This window comes from Cetorhinus maximus, chromosome 31 (genome assembly GCF_964194155.1).
Source record: "Cetorhinus maximus chromosome 31, sCetMax3.hap1.1, whole genome shotgun sequence".
Classification (NCBI taxonomy): Eukaryota; Metazoa; Chordata; class Chondrichthyes; order Lamniformes; family Cetorhinidae; genus Cetorhinus; species Cetorhinus maximus.
Window position 1 is genome coordinate 13,184,153 of NC_135909.1, and position 13,416 is coordinate 13,197,568.

The window sequence follows — 13,416 nt, forward strand, 5'->3', positions numbered from 1 at the left end:
GAAACGTTGCAAAAAAATGTTTTGGACTGGGGGAGAGTGGATTTTAGTAAAATAAGGCAAGATCTGGCCAAGATAGACTGGGAACAGTCACTTGTGGGAAAATCTACAGTGGAACAGTGGGGGGTGTTCATAAAGGAAATGGGGTGGGTACAGGCTCAACATGTTCCCTCTAGGGTGATAGGAAGTAGTAACAAGCCCAGAGAACCATGGATAACCAGAGATATTCAGGTTAAGATGAGATAGAAAATAGAGGCTTTTAGCAGGTACAAGGAATGCAAATCAGCAGAGACATTAGTGGAGAACGGACAGTGCAGTGTGGAGCTTAAGAAAGCAATTAGGAGAGCAAAAGGGGATATGAGAGAGCTCTGGCTGGTAAAAGAATGGAAAATCCCAAGATATTCAAGAAGTATATCAATGGGAAGAGGATAACCAGGGAAATAGTATATGGGATCAAGTGGGCATTCCATGGGTGGAGTCAGAGGACATTGCTAGAGTTTTGAATGAATACTTCACGTCTGTCTTCACCCAAGAGAATGGGGATGAATGTATCGAACTCGGGGAGAAAGACTGCGAGGTACTTAAGCAAATTGATATAGCGATTGACAAGGTATTGGTGGTGTTGGCAGGTTTAAAAGTGGACAAGTCTCCAGGTTCGGATGATTTGTATCCCAGACTGCTGAAGGAGGCAAGGGAGGAGATCACAGGGGCTCTGATCCAAATTTTAATTCCTCTCTGGCCACGGGGAAGGTACCAGAGGACTGGAGAACAGCTAATGTGGTTCCACTATTTAAGAAGGGTTGTAGAGATAAACCAGGGAACTACAGGCCAGTGAGTATCACGTCAGTGGTAGGGAAAGTATTGGAGAAATTTCTGAAGGAGAGTATCTATTTCCACTTGCAGAGGCAAGATTTGATCAGCGATAGTCAGCATGGCTTCGTCAGAGGGAGGTCATGCCTAACAAATTTGATTGAATTTTTGAGGAGGTGACCAGGTGTGTAGATGAGGGTAGTGCAGTTGATGTAGTTTATATGGCTTTCAGCAAAGCCTTTGACAAGATCCCACGTGGGAGACTTATAAAGAAGGCAAAGGCACATGGGATACAGGGTAATTTGATAAGTTGGATTCAAAATTGGCTTAGTTGTAGGAGGCAGAGTGTGATGACAGAAGGATGCTTTAGTGACTGGAAGCCAGTGTCCAGTGGCGTACCACACCGATCTGTCCTCTGTCCCCTATTGTTTGTCATTTATTTTAAACGACTTAGATGACTATGTGGGGGGTAGGATTACTAAGTTTGCGGATGACACAAAGATTGGCCGGGTGGTTAACAGTGAGGTTGAGTGACTTGGGCTACAGGAAGATATAGATGGGATGGTCAAATGGGCAGATACGTGGCAGATGGAATTTAACCCTGAAAAGTGCGAGGTGATACAGTTTGGATGGAGTAATTTTACAACGTAGCATAGCAACGTAGCAATGAGTAGCATGGCAGTAGGAAGTTATGAGGAACAAAGGGACCTTGGCGTGTGTGTCCAGAGATCTCTGAAGGTGGAGGGACATGTTAGTGGGTTGGTGAAAAAGGCATATGGGACACTTGCCTTTATCAATCGAGGCATAGATTACAAAAGTAGGGAGGTCATGTTGGAGTTACATAGAACCTTGGTGAGACCACTGTGCAGTTCTGGTCGCCACATTAAACGAAGGATGTGATTACACTGGAGGGGGTGCAGAGGAGATTCACCAGGATGTTGCCTGGGATGAAACATTTCAGTTACGAAGAGAGGTAGGATAGACTTGGGTTGTTTTCGTTGGAGCAGAGAAGACGGAGGTGCGACCTGATCGAGGTGTACAAGATTATGAGGGGCATAGACAGGGAGCAGCTTTTCCCCTTTCAGGAAGGGTCAGTCAAAAGGGGGCATAAGTACAAGGTGAGGGGCAGGAGGTTTAGGGGGGATGTGAGGAAAAACTTTTTTACCCAGAGGGTGGTGACGGTCTGCAATGCACTGCCTGGGAGGGTGGTGGAGGTGGGTTGCCACACATTGGTTAAAAAGTACCTGGGTAAGCACTTGGCACGTCATAACATACAAGGCTATGGGCCACGTGCTGGTAAATGGGATTAGGTAGGTAGGTCAGGCGTTTCTCACGTGTCGCTGCAGAATCGTTGGGCCGAAGGGCCTCTTCTGCACTGTGATTGTGTGATTCTGTGATTTGAAGATAGACTGTGCGCACTCAGCCACTAAACAACAGTATCGCGCCTCCATGTGGAGTTCAAGAGAGAGGGGTTGGAGGGATAGACAGAGACAGAGTGAGTGAGGGCGGGGAGACACAGACAATGCATCAGTTGCAGAAATCCTTGTAAATTCTGGTGTTATCCAGAAAGATTCTCATGGAGAGGCAGAAGCTGCAGTCTCAGATCTTAATGATATTGTAACAGAGACACATCATTAATCCCACACGCAGGAATAATGCTGTATTTTAACAGAAACGAGGCAGTATGAACATAATGGACCAGTTCTAAAAATTGTGCAAGGTCAGAGGGACCAAGAGTCTTTATATCTTTGAAGGTGACAGGAGATTTTGAGGGAGTAGTTAGGAAAGCAGATGGGATCTTTGGTTTCATCAACAGAGGTACTGAGCATACAGGCAGGAACGTTATGTTTAACATTAATGAAGCTCTGGTTAAGCTGCAACTAGAATATTGCCTACATGTCTGGTCACCACGTTTTTGGAAGGATGTGAGAGTCTTTGAGAGAGTGCAAAGGAGATTTACCAGAATAGTTCCAGGCATGAGGGATTACAGCTGCAAGGTTTGTTTGCCGAATCCGGAGTTGCTCTCCTTGAAACAACCGAGATTGAGGGGAGGTCTGGGAGAGGTGTACAGGATTATAACAGGTTTTGATCAGGTAGATAATGGAAAGCTGTTCCCATTAGCTGAGAGAAGAAGGATTAGGCAGCATGGATTTAAAATTTAAGACAAGATGTACAGGGGGGATGTGTGCAAGAAATTTGTTACACTCTGGGTAATGAGCTGGATCTTGATCCCTCTGGGCATTGTGGAAACGGAGATGTTCAATGATTTCAAATGGAAATTGGGTGGGCGCTTGTGGGAAATAAAGTTGCAGGAATGGAGCAGGAGAATGGGACTGACTGGATTATTCTACAGACAGTCAGACTGGATGGACCGTATGGCCTCCTTCTGAGCAGCAATGTCTCCATGACTCTATGTCTCTCTTTCCGTATGACAGTGTCAGTGAGTGAGAAACAGTGGCCCATGTTTAACCCTCGGTTCTCCGTTGCACTCCCTGCAGCTCAGGGCCATTGGGTATCACTCTCAGTGAGTGAGTGTTTCACTCGGATTGAATGAATCTGTTAGAGTTCCTGACAGATATTAACTCCTGCACGGTCCTAGCAAACACCCCGACTACCGGCTTCCTCCAGTGATTCTGCAGGATTGCTTTGTGATGACGGGCCCCTGAACAGCAAAAAGGCTGCACAGAAAGATCCCAAGCTGAAATTCATAAGGGGTCGAGTCCTAATTTTCATCGTTCCCTTTCTCAGGAGCTCCACATCTTTTGCTGATCGCGGATATAAGTGAATCGGAGAACGTTTCAAAACAAAATTGTTTCACGGAATGTTGTAGAATTCTGCGTCATTCCGACCCACCAGAGCTCAATGGGTGGGAGCGGAAGAGCGCATTGGCGCTGCTCTCCCCCAGCTCCACCTGGGACAGGAAGAGCCGCCAATGAAGAGACCCCGGTCCTGGGGGAATGGAACAAACAGCAGCCTCCTGGGAGGAGGAAGTCAAAATGGCAAGAAGCTGTTATTGAAAATCATTGCTGGTTTTTCTCCACAAAGCAACTGTGAATAATCCTGGTTGAGTTCTCGCTCCGCAGGTTTGTTGATATTGGACAGTGAGGAGTGGGAACAGAGCCGGACAGTCAGGACGTGGGGAGTCAGACAAGGAGCAGCTATTGCAGGCACCAGATGAGAAATAGGACGGGCACTTTTTAAACATCGGCAGTTTGGATTCGGTGGCAGTTTTATTAGTGGAGATGATGGCGTAGCAGGAATCTGGAGTTCCAGCTTAATGAACATAAGAACAGAAGGAATAAAGAGCAGGAATAGGCCTCTCGGCCCCTCGAGTTTGCTCCACCATTCAGTAAGGTCATGGTTGATCTGATTGTAACCTCAGCTCCACATTCCTGTCTACCCTCGATAACCTCTCACCCACTTGCTTTCAAGAGTCTACCCCTGCTTTATAAGTATTCAGAGAATCCGCTTCCACCCTCTTTTGAGGAAGAGAGTTCCAAAGACTCAAGACCCTGAGCGAGAAAAAAAATCTCCTCATCTCTGTCTTAAATGGACGACCCTTTATTTTTAAACTGTGACCGTGAGTTCTAGATTCTCCTCCAAGAGGAACCATCCTCTCCACACCTACCGTGTCAAGAAACATCAGGACCCCCTCAGGATAATGTTATGGAGGCGAGGGATCAAATCCCACCACAGCTGCTGGTGACATATAATTTAAAAAACCTTGAAAGTCACGTTGATAAAAACCCATCTGGTTCACGCACTCTCCTGCTCCTTTTGAACGAATATACATTCCGGAGACTTGGGCTCACTGCCGGACTAACTTAGTGCTAACAAAAACAGAAAATGCTGGAAAAACCCAGGAGGTCTAACAACATCTGTGGAGAGAAAGACAGAGTTTACCTTTCATGTATTTATGACTCTTAAGCGTTAACTCTGTCTTTCACTCCATAGATGCGGTTAGACCTGCTGAGTTTTTCCAGCATTTTCTATTTTTCTGTCAGATTTCCAGCATCTGCACTATGTTGCTCTTATCTTACTGTGTTGTTGGTGCTTGTGGAACTGGTGTCTCTGCTCTCTGTGAGTGATACTGTACTTACTGTGTGAGAAGGAGCTGGCTGCACTTCTCCTTTTGTCACCGAATCACTATTTCAATTCTGCTGCTATCAAACTTTTGCCTGTAGGAAGAAAAAGGTATTTATAATAATTCAAAGAGAGGTGATGTAGCAAATATAAAATAGACCAACGCATTTGTTTCAATTAATAGTCATTATGAAAAAACAGAAAATTAAAAGCAGCAACTCAAGCGGGGTCTTGTCTGAAGGTCTCGGCAACTAATTCTGGCCTTGTCAGCGCCTCCTACAACCCGTGAACAAATAGAAACATAAGTGGATCCCGAGTGTGGGAAGTAGTAATTTGAACTGTACAGAACTCCCTGCTCTGTCACTCAGTCCCATCCATGGAGCAGTGGATTGTTTCTGGATGGCAGGAAATTGTTGTAAAGTGATCCAAGCCCTTGGTCTGCAGTAGCTGGGTGCTGCAGCACTGTCGTACAATCAGACACTAACTCTGTTCAGAGAGAGAGAGAGAGAGAGTGGATGCAAATCATCCTCTAACCCGAAGGTCTGAATAATAGTAAAAATAATGGAGACATTCCGATACAGAATTAACCCCAATTCCCATGGCAGTAACGGTGTCTAATAGACACAGAATGATTCCAACATTCACAGTCAGTACCACTGCCTGATACACAAATAATCCCACTTCCCCTGGCAGTAATGGGGTCTCATAGACACAGAATGATCCCTACGTTCACATTCAGTACCAGTGCCTGATACAGAATTAACCTCACCCTCACATATAGTACCAGGCATTGACCCACAAAGAAGGAACCCTGCTCTCACAAATACAGAACAAATCTCGCTCAAGTCCAATAACAGAGTTCTCAGGATGTATCACACAATCACATTCATCACTAGAAGGTAACAGATACAGCTGAGAATTGACGACTGTTTTCCAGTTGGGAATTAACCAGATTTTCACTCAAGAAGAGGGAACATCTCAGCACAACATGGAACACATTAACATGACAGGGAAAATTAAGGCCCCTGAAAGAAAATAATTGCCCAATAGAAAACACCCTCACTGAGTAACAGAGAACATCTTTGCACAACAGGGAGCACTTTGAAACAACAGAGAACATTTTTACGCAGCTGGGAACACGTTTGCACGACAGGGAAGTGCGTTACACAACGGTGAAGATCTCCCAACAGCAGAAAGCACAGTTACACAATAGAGAGCACAGTTACACAAGAGAGGGCACAGTCACACAACGGAGAGCATTGTTACACAACAGGGAGCCAAGTTAGATAACAAAGGGCACAGTTATACAACAGATATACAATTACATAATCGTGAATACAGTTGCACATCAGAGGGCACAGTTCCACAACAGAGCGTACAGTTAAACAACAAAAGGCACAGTTACGCAACAGAGGGCACAGTTAAACAACAAAGGGCACAGTTCGACGACAGAGGGCACAATTAAACAGATGACACAGCTACACAACAGAAAGCACAGTACCACAGCAGGGAGCATATTTACACGACAGATAGCACAATTACACAACAGAGAGCACAGTGAAACAACACAGGTCGCAGTTACACAATAGTGGGCGGAGTAACAGAACAGAGAGCACAGTTATACGAGCACAGCTACACAACAGAGAGCACAGTTGAACAACAGAGAACAGAGTCTCGCAACAAAGAGCACAGTTACACAACAGAGAGCACTTTTATACAAAAGGGTGCACATGCACAAAACAGAGTGCACAGTTACACAACAGGGAGCAGAATCACACAACAGATTTCACAGTTACACAACAGGGTGCACAATTACATTACACGATGCAGAGTTACACAACAGAGCACACAGTTACACAACAGGGTGCACAGTTACACAAAAGGGTGCACAATAACATTACACGATGCAGAGTTACACAACAGGAGTCATTATTACAAACAGGGGACATGTCTGTGCATCTGGGAACAGTTTACAGAAATTATTAGTTGCTCCACCTCAGTGTCTTGCTAATTTTCTCGGCGTCTTTCTCTGTCATCTTGTGTGTCCTAACAGTCTCTAGCTGCCTTTCTGTGTGTGTTTCTCTGTCTGTTTCTGGTGTTACGCAGTGGAATTGTGCAGCCAAGATGATCCACCCAACACATCTTCTCTCGCTCAAAAGCACTAAACAAGTGACCATTTAGCTCCCTAATACATAAAACTAACATTCATCAACTACTGACAATATATAGCAGAGTGGAGCAGCGGAAGCGTGCTGGGCCCATAACCCAAAGGTTGAAGGATCGAAACCATCCTCTGCTATTTATATACTTACTAAAATAAACATTTTGCTGCTACCCACAAACTTATCTGATTTGTAGCGATTAGCATTGGCATCTCGCTTCCTGTAAACACTTCAGTCTGCAACAAATATCTCAAATTGCTTTTATTCACACAAGGATGCTAGCTGCAATTGCTACAAACACACACCAGCCGAGACCAGCCCATTTCTCACAAAGAGCTGGCACAGTCGGAATGTTCTTCACTCGTTCACTCTCACCCCATCATGACCTGAATAGGAAATTCCTGAGATGGGAAAATATAGTGAAATTGATATTTATTACATGCAGTCTGTCCGACCTATATGACAAGCAGCAGTAATTCACCATTCTAATTTGGACAACAGCTTCCTACACTGCAACATGTACCATCGAGGAAGAGAGAATCATCATAGTGAAGACAGCATCATGTCAAAGGCAGTTAATCAATATTTAGATAGATATCAGCGTTCCTGCTTAATTACTGATTTAAAACTGGGATAGTGAAGTTTCCTTCCTTGGGCCTTGCATCAGATACCTTTTATACAGTAAACACCTTTGAGAGCCTCTGATTCTTTCCTTTATCCTGTTAGTAGCTGTTCGGAATTTAATGTGTTCAGCTTCCTGCTCATTCTGCCCTTAACGACCTTACTTAAGGTGAAAATTGTAACACTTTTGTGACCTTTCTCTGCCTCTAACATTATGTGGTCACTCATTGCTAGATGCTCATATACTGTCAGAAAATTAATTACTTATCTCTCGTTACTTATTACTAAATCTAATATAACATTTTTCTCTTGTGGTTTCCAAATCAGGGTGGACTGCAGGAGAGGCTAAATGACAAAAGAGTCGATGATGCAAGGTTAAGGTAAATGGGCAAGTAACAAAACCAAAGATGTGTCTAAAGGAGGTGTGAATTAGGGCATGATGAACAGCTGCCATCCAAAAGCAAAAACAAGAGGAAAATGTGAATTCAACCAAAATATCCAATGGAAAAGATACACAATGGGGATTGAGATTACATTCTCAAATTGTACTCAGTATTCAGTCTGGAACGTTGTAAAGTTCTCAATTTAAAGATGAGACACGGTTCGTCGAGCTTACATTGAGATTCATTAGAAAACTGCAGGATGCCAAGGACAGAAAGGTCAGTGTGAGGACAAGATGGAAAATTAAAATCATAGGAGATCGGAAACTCAGAGTCGTACTTGCTGATAGAGCAGATGTTCATCAAAGCAATCACTGAAACTGCCTAACATAGATGAGACCACCATTGTGAGCAGTGAATGCGGGGTGCTAAGTTAAAGAAATTACACATAAATCACTGTTTCAGCTGGAATGAGTATTTTGGTGAGGACAGGTAATATTCCATACCAACACAGCTAATTTATCTTCCGTTTTTCTCAACTGGTTATCTCTCCTCTCTGTGATTGACAGGGCCCTCAAGCATTTCTGTTCCATTTCGCGAGCTCTGCTCTCATCACTTCCCTCTCTCCCAGAACACCAATAGGTTTCCCTTGTCCTCACCATCCTCCCCACCATCTTTCACATTTAATGGATCATCCCTTGTCATTTCTTTGTAAGGCAGAGAGTTGTTGCGGTCTTAAACCCTCTGCCGTAATTGGTGGTGAAAGCCTAATCAAAATAAACTTTCAAAAGTGAAACGAGTAAATACCGAAGGAAAAATATTTTAAAGCTATTGTAAAGGAGAAGGGGACTGGGACTGATTTGTATCTATAGAGCTTGCACAGAAACGATTAACACAAACGTTTCCTCCCGAGTCGCTGTTTAGAATGAAATGGCGCTAAACGGTTCCCAGAATGCTCTGGGGTATGTAAAACGGCCTATCTCGAGCAGAAGGGCCGTACTGCGCCGGCGCTCCCATGTCCACCGGAAATCCTGTCTACGCCGAGCATGCGCGGTACAGCTCCCTAAAGCTGAGCTTGTTCGAGCGCAACCTCAGTAACACCGATTCTCAGAGTCCGAATCAGAGCCTCCGGGTCCGGCGGACGTGCGGCGAGGGACCCGGGGGACTTCACCATGAAACCGATGGTGCAGCGCCTCCCCCATCCCAGCCGCCGCTTCCCGGTTTCTTCTCCCGTTTGCACCGAGTCTTTGATGCGGTAACAGAGAGGGTTGGGGAGGGTGATGCTGTTCATGTGGTTTACATGGATTTCCAAAAGGCATTTGATAAAGTCTCACACAACAGACTTGTCAACAAAGTTACAGCTCATGGAATAAAAGGGACAGAGCAACATGGATATGGGATTGGCTGAGTGACAGGAAACAGGGTAGTGGTGAATGGTTGTTTTTCAGACTGTAAAAAGTTTATAGTGGAGTTATCCAGGGGTCGGGGTTCGGACCCCTGCTCTTCCTGAAAAATATTGTTGACCTACTCCTTGGTGTATGGGGCACCATTTCAAAAGTTGCAGATGACATGAAACTTGGAGGTATTGTGAACTGTGAGGAGGATAGTGTTAAACTTCAAGAGGACATAAGCATATTGGTGAAATTGGCTGATATGTTCGACCTCAGAATGACCTGGGGCCGGCCCTGGGGAGCATGCACACTCTCAATGCCGGGGAAGTCAGAGCTTTGAATAGAGCCGTTTCTGGGATGCAGGTAATTGTGGGAACTGCAGTCACCATGGGCAGATGTTAGTAAGTGTTTTATTGCAGGTTGTCAGTAACCCGAAATGTGAACTTTTCTTTCTGCACATTTGCTGTCTGATGTGCTGTGTATTTCCAGCATTTTCTCTCTTTATTTCAGATTGCCACTATCGACATGATGTTGTCAGTGAATTATTGCAGGTGTTGTTAACAAAACCAAGGTCAGAAACTCAAACTGACAAATGAAGAACACTTTTGAAGCAGAATGGATATTGGACGTGGAAGTCATTCCTCATTTACTTTGAAGGTATGTTCTTGTTGGCTGACTTAGAACTGGAGAGTAGAGAGAGGAGAAGGCGGTGGGTTTAACCGCAAGCACTTTTGAGAACAGTAGGGCCCAAGCATTTCTGATAAAAGGTCATTTACTGTTTCTTGTACAGTAACAGAGACTGACAGGAAGTATATTTCACATTTATATGTAACAGCAGAGACTGACAGATGGTGTTAATTCCACCCACATTCATATATTGTAAGACAGATTGACAGAGTTAATTCATCGAATGATAGAATGATTACAACACAGACGGAGGCCAGTCTGCCCATTATGTCTTTGCTGGCCTTCTGAAGGAGCAAATCACCTCTTGCCACTTGACCGCCTTTTCCACATAGCCCTGCATGTTTTTCCTTTTTGGATAATAATCCAATTCTCTCTTGAATTCCTTGACTCTACTACATTCTCATGCACTTCTCCTATCCGGTCACTGCATGACAAGGTTTTTCCTCATGTTGCCATTGCTTATTTTGCCAGTTACCTTAAATCTGTGCCCATTGTCTCTCCACCTTTCCACCAATGGGATAAAAAGTCTTCCTGTCTGCTCTGCCACACTTGCAGTAACAGAGACAGACAGAAAATTAATTCCACATACATTCAGTAATGCAAATTATTAGACTTTTTATTCAAACGCACTGACAGTAACAGACTCTAACAGAGAGTTAATTTCACACTCAGATCCAGTAACAGACATTGACAGGAAGACAATTCCACAATCACGCACAGCAACCAAGACTATCAGAAATTTAATTTCACACTTACTCACAGTAACTGAGACTGGCAGAGAGTGAATACCACACTCATAGCAAAATTGATACTGACAGGTACAGAATTAAATCTGCATTCATGGACAGCAAAGAGTTTGACATGTAAGGTATGAATTCCACACCCACAGTCAATAGCAGAGACTTAATGATAGAGATTTAATTCTTCACTCTCTTAACAGAGACTGAGAGTTAATATCTCACTCATATTCAGTAACACAGATTGGCAGATGATGAGTGTGGAATTAACTTTCTCGAAGTAGCAGAGCCTGAAACGGAGTTCTTTCCATGGCCCGATACAGTAACCGAGACTGACAAATACAGAATTAATTCCACCTTCTGATACAGTGACAGAATCTGACAGCGTTAATTCTATATTCACCTACAGGAACAGATTATCGTACAGAGTTAATTTCACACTCACGTACAGTAACCGACATGATTGGATAGAAAGCTAAATCCGCGCGTGCATACGTGACAGAGATTGAAAGTTAAGCTTAACACAATAGGATGGATCTGAATGCATTGGGGAGAGTGCAGAAGAGGTTTATGAGAATGATTCCAGGGATGAGACACTTCAGTTATGAGGAAAGATTGGAGAAGTTGGGACTGTTTTCCCTCGAGAGGTGAAAGCTAAGAGGAGATTTGATAGAAGTTTTCAAAATCATGAGGTATGTGGATAGAGTAGATGAAGAGAAACTTCCCGCTTGTAAACGGATCGAGAACCAGAGGGCATGGTTTTAAAGTGTTTTGCAAAAGAAGCAAATGCGAAGTGAGAAAAAACTTTTTCACACAACGAGTAGTTAGGTTTTGGAATGCACTGCCTGGAAGTGTGGTGGGGGCCGGTTCAACTAAGTCATTCAAGAGGGCATTGGATGATTATTTGAACAGAAACAATGTGCAGGGTTATGGGGAAAAGGCAGGAGATTGGCACTAAATTAAAATGCTCAGAGAGCCGGTGCAGACATGATGGGCCAAATGGCCTCCTTCTATAGCGTAACAATTCTGTGATTCTGTGAATTCACACTCACAATAACAGAGACTGACTGATAGAGAGTTAATTCCACACACTCAGTAACAGAGCCTGACAGATTGTTTGTTTATTCCTCACTCACACACAGTCACACAGGCAGACTAATATGAGAGTGTGAAACTAACTCTCTTACTTTCACTCAGTCTCTGTTGTTGTAAGTTAATTCCTCACTAAAATATTAATGGAAATTGACAGGTCCTTAGTTCCACTCTCAGATGTCACAACAGAGACTGGGAAAGAGAATTCCACATTCACAGTAACCGCGACTGACCGATAGAGAGTTAATTCCACACTCACATACAGTAACAGAGACTGACATAAGGAGTTAATTCCATATTCTCATACAGCAAGAGGCTGACAAAGAGTGAATTCCACACTCACATACAGTATCACAGGCTGTTTGTGAGTTAGTTCCACTCTCATAACCGTAAAAGAGACTGACAGAGATTTAAATTACACACTCACATTCAGTGTGTGATGGACAGAGAATCAATTCCACACTCACATGCAGATCAGACTGAATTAATTCCACACTGAAATGCAGTTAAAGACAGTGACAAACAGAGGGTCAATCCCACACTGACAAATTAAAAATATAAGAAAGAGAAGCTGGAGGAGGTCATTCAGCCCATCGGGCCAGCTTTGCCATTCAATAAGACCATGGCTGATCTGATTGTGGCCTCAAACCCATTTTCCCACCTGCCCTATAACCCTTGACTCTTCTGCTGATGAAAAATCTGTCTAACTCAGCGTGAATATATGCAATGAGCCAGCCTCCACTGCTCTCTGAGGTGGAGAATTACAAAGATTAAGGACGCTCTGAGAGAAGAAATTCCTTCTCACCTTCTTCTTAAATTGGAGATGTTTATTTTTAAACTGTGGCCCCTGGTTCTATTTTCCCCACAAATGGAAACACTCCTCTCAACATCTACCCTGTCAAACCCCCTCAGAATCTTATTTATTTCAATGAGATCACCTCTCATTCTTCGAATCTCCTATGCAGATCAGCCCAACCTGCTTAAACATTCCTCAAAAGACAACTCCATCATCTCAGGAGTCACTCTAGCACCTCTGTGAATTGCCCCCTATGCAATTATATCCCCCTTTAAATAAAGAGACTACAATATAACACAGGACTCTCGGTGTAGTCTCACCAATGCTGTGTAGCTGTAGCAAAACTTTCCTACTTTTATGAAGCTGTAACCCTCCCGCTCAACCCACCATCATATGCTCCCAGAATATGCCCTTACCATCCCTGCATCCCCCCAACTGCCACCACCCTCACCAGCCCCCCCACCCCCCGGAATAAAGGCCAACATTCCATTTCCCTTCCTAATTACTCGCTGCAGCTGCACATTAACTTCTTGTGATTCATGTACAAGGAGATCTTGATCCCTCTGTACTGCAACATTCTGCAGTCTCTCTCCACAGTATCACTGCATCGAAGGAGGCCATTCGGCTTATCAACTCTGCATTGGCTCTCTGAAAGAGCAT